The 13,912-nt window shown below is 40.2% G+C and overlaps 1 protein-coding gene across 2 annotated transcripts in view; it reads right to left on the bottom strand.

Moving 5' to 3' along the window:
• Window positions 1–13,912, bottom strand: part of adarb2 (adenosine deaminase RNA specific B2 (inactive)) — a 723,544-nt gene that overhangs the window by 694,482 nt on the left and 15,150 nt on the right. The window lies entirely within an intron of this gene.

Raw genomic sequence — 13,912 nt, 5'->3', positions numbered from 1 at the left:
TTTCAGCATCCACCCCCAAAAGTCAACGCCCCCAAAAATCTTGTGTGTTTTAATAAGTTTGCCTTTCATTCTGTTAAATTAGGCACAACCACGTCTCCTCATAGGGAAATCCCTTCAGGCATGCATTTTATGTTCAGGCCTTGGAATGTTGGTGGCGACGGTGGGAGGTGGATAGGGTCGGGGAGTGAAATGTGGCATGAGGGGAATGGTGTCTCAAACTCACAACTTACTGACTGAGAGGCAAGAAGCCTACTATAGCTAACATTAAAGTCAGGAAGCAAACAGTCTGGTTTCTTGAATGTAAAAGCGCCTGTGTTCGCTGTTTTCCAACCCTTCTCTATCCTCTCATCAACAACCTTTTTGACCTGCATACTCCCTATTCAGGTTTAACAGCAAAATCCTGTTGGGGGAAAAAAAACTCAATCTACCGCCAAAGTTACTTCATTGTAGAAGAGCAATGAATTCACAAGTTCTTTTCAACGTGGCTCATGAAATGCAGGCTTGGCACAGGTTCAACCATCAACTGCCTTGACTATTACACCTTGGAGCAATTGCTCTCGATTAGAACCTTTGTTTCGTTCCAGGGATCAGCACTTTGAGTTTAGAAAAGAAAGAAAATTCAAGAGAGGAAGCTTTGTCCAGCAATTCAAAATCTTTGGGGCCTGCACTTCACCAGATTATTTTGATATCACTTTTTCCTACCTTTATTGTTCCATTACTTTCAAAGTTCAGGAGGCAAGCATTATCTGCTGGCTGTTAACAGCGTTAGGAACCGCTTTCAGCACAGCTTTCCTGTTACAGAGCCTGACCTTTATTCAGTCTATTGTGGTGCCGTTTATTAAGTTTTTCCTTAATCTCAGCTCATGGTTTGAAGAGAAAAGATGCAGGTGTACACCGCAAGTTAACAGAAACGTAATCTGATCTCTACTGGACTCAAAGGTGCACAGACGAGGAGGGCTGAAGGTTGCCTGAATCACATGGAGTTACCTCCTGACTCAATGTCTGATTAACGGTGAAGGGTTGACTCCTTAGGCTGTGGGCCCGTTGATCAGAGTTGCTCTGGGCAGCCGAGGTAAATATTTGGTGCGAAGGAGATATACAAACAGGAGACCCGACGCACCACCGAGAAGAAAAATACCAGTAAAACCGGTAAATAACACATTCTAGCCCGAATTGTTTTGTGCACTTCAAAACTGAACTTCAGCACAATCAGCTCTTTAATCAGGAGAAATTTCCTCGTCTGGATAGTGGCGAGCCAGTGAAATTCTCTGCCACAGAAAGTGGTTGACGCCAAAACATTGTATGTTGTCAAGACAGAGTTGGGCATAGTTCTTAGGGCTAAAAGGATCAAAGGGTATGGGGAGAACACAAAAATGGGGTTCTGAGTTGAATGATCATATTGAATGGTGCAGCAGGCTTGAAGGACTGAATGGCCTACTCTGGCTTCTTTTTTGTGTGGTTCTACATTAAATTTCCAAGAATTGCTGTTTTACTTTCTGGTTTCTCGCTCTAGGCATTGTGGTCTGCCTGCTGGGCTGCTCGTCAGTGAAAATCTATCCCTGAATCAGATCACAAATTTCAGTAAATGATTGGATTTGCTTCCCTAAATAGCTGGGCAGGTTACTTCACCTGATGATGACTGGTCTGCAGGAAGATCACCTGGAAGTGGGAGCAAACTTGACTTCAAGTCCACCCCAGTGAGACTGGAGAAATATAGCCCCCAGATCCGTTCGGTTTCTAGTTTTATAGGTTTTCTTAAACACTGTTTCCCTCTGAGCCAGGATAATAAAACCATGACAGCATACTAGGGGAAATGCAATGCCTGCACAAATAGCAGGCTCTTAAGGTGCTAAATCCAAATGGCTTTCAAAGAATGTGTCACCTACCACATTTCACAATGGACGAACCATATCTGCCAAAGAACTGTTCCCAAACTATCTTGTCCAAATGTTCGCATTTCAGCTTAAGTCAACTTTCATTCGAAATGAAAGGAGAGGATTCTGATGAAAAGTCATTCGACCTGAAATGATAACTCTGATTCTCTCAACATACATTGGCTGACCGGCTGAGATTTCCCAAAATATTTTGATTTTATTTCAGATTTCCAGCGTTCAAGGTATTTTGTTTCAGTACTATTTTCAAAAGTTTCTTGCTCAAGTAATTGAACTCAATTATATCATTTTCTGACATAAGATGTGAAAGAGAAAAATCATCAAAAATGGGAAGCAAGACTGTATCACTAGGATCAGGAAGAGTCCCATTAACTACCAACTGAGCTGGGCAGGTTTACAGAAACTTCAACCATAAAGCCTTGCTAACATCAGAACTACCAAAATTTTACAAACCTTCCCCCCAAACAGGTACAAGGAAACATAAGTAATTTTGACACAATTCTTTTGAACTTCAGCATTTTTAAAACAACTTATCTAAACTTCATCAATATTCCTGTTGCCTACCAGATGGAAAATTATGACAATAATTGTGCATGTACCCTTGTCCAAGAATGCACAGGCAACATTCCTGGCACCTTTCCCTTTAAGACAGGAGTTAGCGTGAAACATGCACTTACAGGGTTCAGCGAAGTTGTTTAGCAAAGCTACCACTTGTAATAGAACCTGTGGTCAAAGCTTCTATTTTTGAGGGCATATCTAATGTGAAAAAAAACCATTGATAACAGGAAATTGAGAAAGGAAGTTTACCTTTCCAGTGGCTAAAGTAAGACTGAAATTGACAAGAGAACCAAAACTTCCAGTTGAAACTTACAGAGCCATCAGGGCTCAGTAGTACAGCATGATGAGTTCAATGGTGTAGCGTAGGCAGGCTAAAGAAGATAGGTGAAGAGCAAAGATATAGTAATTGCAGCTGTTTCTGTTCTGTACTATCTAGATCATTGTACATTTTTAAATACATTTTTTTTAAACTAGAGATTTCAAGCTAACCCCCATCATTCTATCAAGAGTGAACCTTGGCAACCAGCAAAATGTTATCGCATACAGCAATGAGAGCAGACAAAAAAAGAGGGAGCACTGAAAGTTTGAAACAAGAACAGAAATAACAAGTGCAGCAGGAATGCTGGCATTCAGAAAGGAATGAAAGCAAGTTGACCAAGTAGGGAGCCTTCATCTCTGATAACAGGTAATCTCTGACCAAAAAGCCTTTCATATTATCAGAGATAATGGGAACTGCAGATGCTGGAGAATCCAAGATAATAAAATGTGAGGCTGGATGAACACAGCAGGCCGAGCAGCATCTCAGGAGCTCCTGAGATGCTGCTCGGCCTGCTGTGTTCATAAAGCCTCACATTTTATTAACCTTTCATATTATGTTTGCTCTGACAAGTCATTCAACTGAACAAAAACAAAATCCAGGGCATTCTGAAAGTAAAAAATAAAAAAGAAACAAAATATGCTGGAAACTCTGAGCAGGCCTGGTAGCCTCTGTAGAGGCAAAACCGGTCATTGTTTTGAATTGAATATGAGTTCTCTTCAGCTTCCAACTGAAGAATTGTGAATGCTCTGACAATGCATTCAACTGAACAATTTGAAAGAAACAGATTTTTTTTATCCTTTATTCGTTCAAGGGATGAGGGCATTGCTGGCTGGGCAACATTTATCGCCCATTCCTAATTGCCCGGGGGCATTTAAGAGTCAAACATATTGCTGTGGGTCTGGAGTCACATGTAGGCCAGACCAGGTAAGGATGGCAATTTCCCTCCCTTAAGGACATCAGTGAACCAGATGGGTTTTCACGACAATCGACAATAGACGATCAACCATCACTAGATTCTTAATTGTATATATTTATAGAATTTATTATATAAGCTATATAAAAGCATGGAGCTCCTGAGACTTTTTGATGAAACACTTGATGACCTTTTCACTTGGTACAATGATTAACTTGATATATGAATTATGCTTTAAGCTATGCTACATGAATCCAAAATGGCATTGTGATCTCTATGAGTGCTTAAAGCGAGAGGCTGCACAATTTCTATATTATAATAATTATACCATACTATTTTGGTGTCCCTCAAAGATATTGTGAATTAGTGTGTGCTTTGAGCTGTGAATTGGCCTGTGAGTTTATGTTTTATTTTATTAATAGGAATATCAAAAATTGATTTTATAAATGTTAAAATAAAACAGTGAAAGCTCAAAAGGCATTATTTTCTCCCTATTTCCCTGCTGCTGCAACATTATTTCTTTTGGTAACATCCTTAATAAATGTTCCACGAGAAAGTGATGAACTGTGTAATTTTCATGGCAACTCTAATTATGTAAATAGAAGACTTGGACTGACATGGAACACATTCGAGTGACAAAGTAGTTCCTGACAGATCCCTTCAGATTTTTTTCTCAGACACATAAATGTTTCATAACATGCAGTATTTCAATTTTAAACAGAGAATTTTACTTGAGTAGTGAAACACGTAGCCAGAGTTGTTCAAATTCTCCCGTCCCCTAATACCTTTTAATTTTTATTTCAACTGAATTATTCATCCTTCAACAGAACTCAGCAGTAATCATTCTTTTCTATAAGAGTTGCTAAATAGAACACACTTTTCTACCACATGCAAGCAAAGTAAGCTTGAAAAAGAACCTCTGAAATGAACGAATGCAGTAGTTTACTCAAATTAACTTGAGATAAGTCAGAGAGATGCTTACCCCAAATTCAATTTTTAGATTATAATTCAATAAATATTATCGTCTATTTTTATTGAATCAAGAGTTCCTAAGCAACAAATGCAATAAGCTCCAGTGCAAATGTTTCGTAGAAGAGTGTTGTGGCATTAGCACTAATGTACATTTGAGAAATAAAATGAGCATAACTGATTATTTATTTTTGACTGGCCAGATAATCACAATAACATTAGCCTCGATTCTGCATTAAAGGTAACAGTGACACGACCTGCACGCAGCATCTCTACATTGCATCTTGGGCAGTAATTTCCAGCAACAAAGCAAAACGTGGACATCAGAAAATTGCTGTTCACTTTCCCTGCCCTACCAACAAGAGTCACTTTGCTGTCACCTCCCTGATAGACAAAGCATTTGATAAAGGAATTTGGTGAAATTGAGGGACTTGTCCATACGACGCTAATTAAATATGACAGTTAAACTCCATACTGATGTATTCTCATGCAAGTGATATTAAAAGCCATGATGAGACTTAATTATTGTCAAACAATCCCTCTGCTACTGTAAGTACATTTTTACAATTTTGCAGTCTCATTCAATCAGATATTAATTGTTATTGGAGATTGTTTTTAAAAAGTAGAAGAAGTTGTGGTTTTCTCTATTTTTCTTTTTTTTAATTCATTCATGGGATGAGGGTGTCGTTGGCTAGGCCAGCATTTACTGCCCATCCCTAATTGCCTAGAGGGCAGTTAAGAGTCAATTGCATTGTTGTGGGTCTGGAATCATGTGTAGGCCAAATGAGGTAAGGATGACAGTTTCCTTCTCTAAAGGACATTAGTGAACCAAATGGGTTTTTCCAACAATCAACAATGGATTCACGGTCATCATTAGACTCTTAATTCCAGATTTTTATTGAATTCATAATCCACCATCTGCTGTGGTGGAACTTGAACCAGGGTCCCCAGAACATTACCTGCGTCTCTGGATTAACAGTCCAGCAATAATACCACTAGACCATAATCTTCCCTTTTTTTTGTCATTTCTCCTTTTTCTCTATGCAAACTGAATACTCAAATTTATATTGCGGTTGGTTGCTTCACCGAGCTGATTCGTTGTTCCGCAGACGTTTCATTACCCTTCTGGGTAACATCATCAGTGCAGCCTCTGATAAAGCGCCGTTGTGTTTTCCACATTGTATTTAAACTCTGGATTCCGTTGAGCTGGATTGCCTCTCTTCCGGTTTTCCTTTGCAATGGAGTGCATGTGGGGTCGAGTTCTATGTGTTTGTTGATAGCTTTCTTCAGGGAGTACCAGGCTTCAAGGAATTCCTGTGCTTGCCTTGGCTTTGATGATGATATTACCCAGCTGGGTAATGAGACATCTGCGGAACAACGAACCACAATATCCACAACCCGAACTACAAATCTACTCTCAAGGCTCTAATTTATACTTCATAGTTACCGTGAGCAACTCTGGTGGTCTTTTTTCAATGTGAATGGTTAATTAACCACATTTTTGCATGGCATATCCACACAAACAACAGATCCACTACAGAGGGGAGAGCTCTAGATCCTCTATTTACCATAAATTGCCAACTAAAAGCCTATAAGATCTCTGTGGACACCTGTTAGCAGCAGGAATTGTGACTGTCAGTTTTTCACCATTGACTGCAAAATTAAGAGTCACTAAAGTTTCCAATGATTTCTTTGTTCCATGGTCCCTTCCCTCTAAATTCTCTATTTGCTACTTGTTAAGTACTTTTCTCATCTTCTCTGCCCATCTCATTTATCTTTCTGAGATAATGGGAACTGCAGATGCTGGAGAATCCGAGATAACAAAGTGTGGAGCTGGATGAACGCAGCAGGCTGAGCAGCATCTTAGGAGCACAAAAGCGAAACGTCAACTTTTGTGCTCCTAAGATGCCGCTTGGCCTGCTGTGTTCATCCAGCTCCACACTTCGTTTATCTTTCAGCCTTGCTCTTCATGTATCTCAATGTCAAATATCTGTTCTCTCGAATTTTTGCGTTCATTTTGTCAGTCCTTTTTAAGCTTTTATTTTTAGTTTTCATTCAACAGTACTTCCACTTTTTCTCAGACAAACAGAAACAAAGGCAGACTCCAACACTGGCACTATAACTGGGAGACGGTGGCAGAATAGCAGCGCAGTTTGCAGACTCCTGCCTGGAACCTCTTCTGCTCTGTCTGCTTTAACTTTCTTTTCTTCTTTCGCTGCTTTGTTTCTTACTTAGCTTATGTGGAGAGCTTGGTGGCTTCAAGCTGTTCAGCACGTTTGATGCAGTTTGTCCCTAGTGATGGTGGAAGGAATCGAGGTGGGCCCAGTGTGGGACCTAAAGCCTCAGAGGTGGCTGCATTGCTGAGATCATGCAGACTCATGGCAGTGACAACATCAGTAGAGGCAAAGTGGTGGCACGGCGAAGGATATTCAGGCTGGTCCACTGCATTCTGCTGGTGCTGGTCTCTGCATCAGGAGTGGAAGATCTCAGATCCAGGCCCATAGCTAAGGGCTTAAAAAGGACTGTAACGTTGAACTTTTAACTTATTTAATTATTTTCCACTTTATACCTAAGATTTTGCACCTAGGTACCCCTCTATCTAAGATGACACCAGGGATGGTAACTTTGTACACTTTTCACTGTATTTGAGTATATGTGACAATAAAATCTAATTCACTAATTCAAACACATACACATGCAGACAGACACAGTTTAATTCTCTCGTATGGCCAGCTTTTTTTAAAAGCCTAAAACAGATGATTACCCCAGTAGCTCAGCTGTGTTATTGAGACATTTCAGCGTGAAATTTGTTTTTCTTCACTGAACTTTAAACAGAAATTCAAGTGCCAAGACTTTAAATCCAAGAGGGGCTATTAGAAGATAATTACTAATTATGCTAATTTGCGAAGTTGTGCTATTTCTTCCTGGGTCATTTTATCTCCAGCTCTCCAGAGAATACAGTCACCATTCACCAGTAATAACCTTTTATGCTAAACATTATGTAAAGGACATAGAGTCCTAAACCAAGGAATATTTTACTGCTAATCTAGTTGTGTCTGTGAATTAGAAACTGAGTTGCTACATGAACACAGCAACGCAGACGCAAATGGCCTTCAATAACCTTCCAAAGACCATGACTATTTGATCTTGATTAATAGGATGACGTAGCACCAGCAAATTACCTTTCAAAGGTACACTTTATCACAATCTTCATCCAGACCATTTATCAGCAAAATTATATTTGTTCATCAATGTGGGCAGTAAGATGGAAGATTTTTTTACAAGGAGCACAGCTTGTGGATATTTACATGATGTTGTATTTATACAAAGCAAAGGATCTGGCCACAGAATGCCAGTGTTACTGTAAGCGGACAGCATTATTGTCCAATCAGCTTATTGTGGGTCACAATCCTGCTATTTTACTGTATCACAGACTCCAGCGCTTTGTTGACATTGTTTTGATATTGTGGGTGTTGGGCAACAACAGCACAAACTTGCATTTATACGTCACCTTTATCGTTGTAAAATATTCCAAGTCTAAAGTGTAGTTTTCCAACAAGTGCTACTACAAGCCACGTGAGGAAATAACGGGGCTGGTTACTGAGAACTCCGTAAAAAGCGACATCTTTCTTTACAGAAGTTACCTCTGAAAGGTGGAGAAAAGGTGAGGAAGAAGGCAGCATTTAGGAGGGGATTCCAGGGTTTACGGTAATAGCAGCTGAAAGCCTGGCTGTGATTGGTTCATTAATACTTAGCTGGAGGAAATATCTGGCCAAGTTGTAACAGCAGCAGCATGACAGATCAGAGACACCTGAGGGATCAATAAGGTTTCAAGTAATGCAGAGGTCAGTGTCATCACCATGGATTGGAAACTGACACAGTATTCTCAAACAATGTTCAAGGAACAGCATGTAGATGAGAAATAGGGGTTGACCAGGGATGGTTGCTTGGTGGATTCCAGATATTGGGGTGTGCAACGATGGAGTGTAGAAGTACTGGGCATATGCCAAAAATTGGAAGACCTGAACCACACACGACTCAAGCAATATTGTCTGTAGGGGACATTGCTATGAGTATGACCACATCCCAAACACCATCAGCACCATCCATGGGCATGGCCTGCCCTCTGGAAGGGTGGATTCATCAGACACAGCAGTGCAGTAGCATACAGGGTGGACTGGGCGGAGGGGTTGCTGTGGGGGCATTGGGGGGCATTGCATGACTCCACACCCACTAGATCTTGAGGCATTAGCTCAAACAGAGGCAATAAAATCTCCTGCTCATGACCACATTATGCTCTAGAACTATCTGAGGCCTAAGTAAGCTGTTGCAGTACAGGTACAACACTGACATCTATCTGAAAATGTAGAAAATGACCCAGGAATATTCTGCTCACAAAAGAAACTAGGACAATTTCGACATCGTCAATTATCACTCCATCTCTCTTCTGATGACCATCAGCAAAGTAATAGAAGCAGCTGTCTACAGTGATATCAAGTAACATTTGCAAGGGAGACCCGGATTGAATGCAGAATTCCAAAAGTGGCCTAACCAATTTCCTGTACAGCCACAACTTTTGGGAGGCTGGTTGGTTTACAATACAGATTGATACCAAACAGCATAAGTGCAGTTCCTGCAGTGGCTGAGGTTATCATGAACACTCCTCCTCTGAACTTCCCACTTTGCCTAAGTTATGGTAACCTTCAGGTCAAACAACTCCCAATCATCTCTCTCAAAAGCAGGACTATGGTGACTAATCAGGAAGTTCTGAATTGTAAATTATGAATTGTTGTATGATTCAGTAACTTTTTTAATTAAAAATTAATAGGTGTGCTTATCCCAGATATCTGCTGTTGGTTGGTTTGGGACCACACATAGATGTCAGGGTCTTGTGGGCAGGCAAACATCACAAAAATATCACCGTCAATTCTAAAATTTTATGGCTGATCCATATATCAACAAGGAGTTAGCTAGCTAGGTCACAAGTAGGCTGGGGGTGACTTCTCGTAACTTCATGTTCACCTTCATACTTCATGTTCACCTGCCATTATCTGGCCCCTCCATGTAAGATTGCCAATCTAATGCCAACTGTCAGTGTATTAAATTCAATGTTGTACTGTCAGCCCAGGTCCTCTTGGAACAACTGAACAAACCCAAACTGATTTCACAGACCCTCACAGCAAACTGAGATTTTTAACTTAGCCCAGCAGAAGGAATTGCATTTAAGCCAAAATTGGAGAGAAAGTGATTTTATGGAATTGTATCACAGAATTATAGACTTTTACAGCACAGAAAGACATTTCTACCTCACGTTGTCAGCAGCCTTCAAAGTTGTGCCTCTCATACACAACTCCATGTCATTAATATATCTCAAAAAGAGCAAAGGGAACAATGCTATCACATGGGAGGCTCCTCTGCAAATTTCCCTTCAGTCTGGAATTTTAATCATAATGATGTTTGTATCTATATTGTCACTGCTTCTGCACTCCTAGAGTCTTCACTTTTGCTAACAATTCATGAGGGGACTATATCAAACACCATTTGGAGTTTGTGTGCACAGTATTAACCACACTCCCTTCATCAACTGTCTCCAATTCTCAAGCTAAACAGGCGAAGCAGTCAAACATGATTTATGCTTAATAAATCTACCTTGACTGTCAATTACCAACTAATAGTTTCCGAGTGACAATTAACTGAGGGCAATATGTTGTGCAGTGAATGAACGGAGTACACAATACCTTGATTCTTCTCCTCAATGTGGGACTTGCACATTCACAAAGGAAGAACTGAAACAGAGTTCTTCATCATTGCTTGCTCAATAGCAGTACTCCAAAGAAGTAGTACAGTATTACTACAGTAATGAAAGTGGAGAGTCGCTTTCAGGGCGAAACTTTCTTTTTGATCTACCTGGGGGGGATGTTAATCTCTCTCCAACTCCTTGGCGTTTCTCATGCGCAAGCCAGTAGACGGAGGGGAAGAAACTTGTCAGGTCAGCTGTCAATGCAATAGGCGTTGGTTCTTAATTGTATCGAATAGTGTAAATGGACTGCGCGGCTACTGTATATTAAGTCTGGTGTTACAAGTGAGGCGGGGCAATGTCCATTTGGGAAGGGAAACCCTTATATCAAGTGTAGTACGGGACATGTTTCAGTTTAAAGGCAGGATTCATCCAGGCAGCGCATCCACCTGAAATTCCATTAAGCCATGGGCGGTTGTGTCTTCTCGGGTCTGCACCAAGTGCTCACAGAGAGCAATTAAAACAATTTTTTTTTATCTGGAAGCTTTCTTTAAATACGTCAGGGTTAAAAAATGCTGCTATGTTTTACAAAATGGGAGAATCAGAGCATTAGTTCCTCTACAATTGGCCCTGCCGATTGGGATTTTACAAAGGGAAGGCACCGTGTAATTGCGAAAGAAAGGCAAGAAACGTCATTGCTACGGGGTTACATAAGATTTTTTTTTAACAAATTCAGCCGAAGTTCTTCCGTCTGTCGCTTTGAAGAAGGCGTTAATTTGCAAATTAACGACAAACAGCCAACAAAAGTGAATGCATTTAACGCGTTCACATTCTGTCATCCCACGATATTATTTCCAAGGCCAATAAGACTTGGAATTACTCTGGAAATTGACAGATTGTGTGTTTAAACAAACAGCAGTTTACAACACGAACGGCTCTTTTGATGGAAGTGGATGATAACAAAAAGCAAGTGCGAAGCGAAGCAGCTTTTTGAATACCGTAGATATGCCTGATAGTAAGCGGCAAGCTCTTCAAAGGTGCCGTTTATTTTCTCCGTGTCTTGTAACGGTGAGACGATAAAAATCAAACTGTAACACTTCATATCACCATACGAATGATAAATTGTTCTTCTGAAGCCGTTCGCCCAATGCACGAGAAATGAATTTGTCAGAGATTCTGAGGAAGATACCGTCCTTCAGGGAAAGGTCTATGAGGAATAAAAGTTTTCGGACCCTGTGTTCCTTACAGTCTCACATTTATCAGGTTGAAGAGGCCATTCCAGTACCATCTATTCAAAACAAAAACAGAATTTGCTGGAAAAACTAAGCAGGTCTGGCAGCATCTGTATACAGAAACCAAAGTTAACGTTTCAGATCAAGTGACCCTATCTATTTACAACATTGTCACTTCGTCTGAAAAAAATGGTGGCCTCTTGAATTAAGGCAGCTCTATCTGAAAGGCCACTCACTTACAGGTAAGGTTTTGACTCTTTAGTGGGGAGCAGGGTCTTGTAATGCAGTCATTTATTTCAACAAGATTTCCGTCATTGCATTTGCAGACAAAAAACTTAATACACCAAAACATATTTATAATTAACATAGCAGCATTGTTGTCTGTATTTTGAAAGAAATATGGAGTTTTTTTGTTTAAAGGTAGTTTGACAAGAACACAAGAACAAAGATTTTATTCTTTATATAATGAGCATTTGACCAACTCTATCGGCAAAATGGTCTCATGAAGCCAATCTTGTAGCACTACAGATAGTAGGAACTGCAGACGCTGGAGAGCTGGATGAACACAGCAGGCCAAGCAGCATCAGAAGAGCAGGGGAGCTGACATTTTGGGCCTAGATCCTCCTTCAGACCCTTGTCTAGGCCCGAAACGTCAGCTGTCCTGCTCCTCTGATGCTGCTTGGCCTGCTGTGTTCATCCAGCTCTCCACCTTGTTATCTCTTGTAGCAATAGAGGTGGTTTGGCTTTAAGTTAATAATGTAATGTTGGCCTTTATTTCAAGTGGTTTGGAGTAGAAGAGTAGGGAAGTTTTAATGCAACTGTATAACATGCTGGTGAGACTATACCTGGAGTACTCTGAGCAGTTATAGTCCCCTTATTTAAGTGAAGATATCATTTCATGAGAAGTTTCTCTAGGATGATCTGTAGTATGGAGGGATTGTCTTACGAGCAAAGGGTAAACAGTTTGGAACTCTACTTGCTGGAGTTTTGAAAAATGAAAGGAGATCTCATCGAAACACTTAAGGGCTTGACAGGATAAATGCTGAGAGGATGTTTTCCCTTCATGGGAGAGTCTATGACCAGAGGGCATAGTCTCAGATTAAAGGGGTGCCAATTTAAGACTGAGATGAGGAGGAATTTCTTCACTTAGAGGGTTGTGAGTCTTTGGAACTCCTTGCCATATACAGCTGTTTTGGCAGAACACTAGTTTAACGCTGAGACAAATGGATCCTTGATCAGTAGAGTTATGTGGAAAATGCAGGAAATTCAATACCTATTGAATGGCAGAGCAGGCTTGAGAAGCCAAACAGCCTATTCTTGTTCCTATTACTTATGGTCTTAACGTTTCTGTAACACACCATTTAATATTACTTTGGTATGGCAAACATCTTTCATTCACTAATGGCCCCATCAGTTTCTCTAAATGCTGCTGGGGAGAGGTGCATTATTGGATCGTGGAAGGGGCTGACTGGAATTGCTCTCATCATTGCCTGTAAAGGTTATATAAATGTATTCATAAATGTGATTTTTATATCACTTGGTGCAGCAATCCACCTCTCCTGAATTGTTCAGCAACCACTCCCGAAATTAAAAAAAAGGAAGATGAAACAATCCTCATTGTTTTTAATTAAATTTTAACAAAAGATGCTTATTGGCCCACTCCTTAAAAGGACAACTCCACATGAAATGGAGATTATACTTGCTGTAGTCATTAAAGGAAGACTCCTTGATTCAGAAATAAGATCATAAGATACAGGAGCAGGAGAAGGCCATTCAGCCATTCCAGCCTTCTCATTCAGTTTTAATTTGGTGACTCTTTATTCTGAGACTATGTCCTTTGGCTCTAGACCCTCTCATGAGGGGAAACATCCTCTCTGCTTTAATCCTTCAAGCCCCTTAAGAATCAAGTCAGACGCTCCTTTTCTCTCTTTTTAAAGTGAATTTGTTCCTAATCTTTGGGGCATGAGAAGTTAGTTTGGGGATGTAACTGGCTTCTTTTACTGTACTTGGCGTCAGATCAGAGTAGAAAGAAAATGCCATTTTACTTCCATCGAAATATTTAAACACCAACCTCACAATCATGCTGTGCAACCTGTGTCAGTGTGATTTTATTCATTTTCCTGTTTCTTTACTTTGAGAATTAGAACCACAGACTTGCCTCACTAGAAATGAATTAGAGATTTAAATAAGAACTTATTAGCAATTAGCAGGTGAATTGCAATGTGGGTACTTTTCAAACCAGAAGTAAAAGGAAGTTTTTCTAAGATAACAGACTGCAGAGCTGGATGAACA

This window comes from Stegostoma tigrinum, chromosome 2 (genome assembly GCF_030684315.1).
Source record: "Stegostoma tigrinum isolate sSteTig4 chromosome 2, sSteTig4.hap1, whole genome shotgun sequence".
NCBI classification, from domain to species: domain Eukaryota; kingdom Metazoa; phylum Chordata; class Chondrichthyes; order Orectolobiformes; family Stegostomatidae; genus Stegostoma; species Stegostoma tigrinum.
This window is presented reverse-complemented; position numbering and strand designations above follow the sequence as displayed.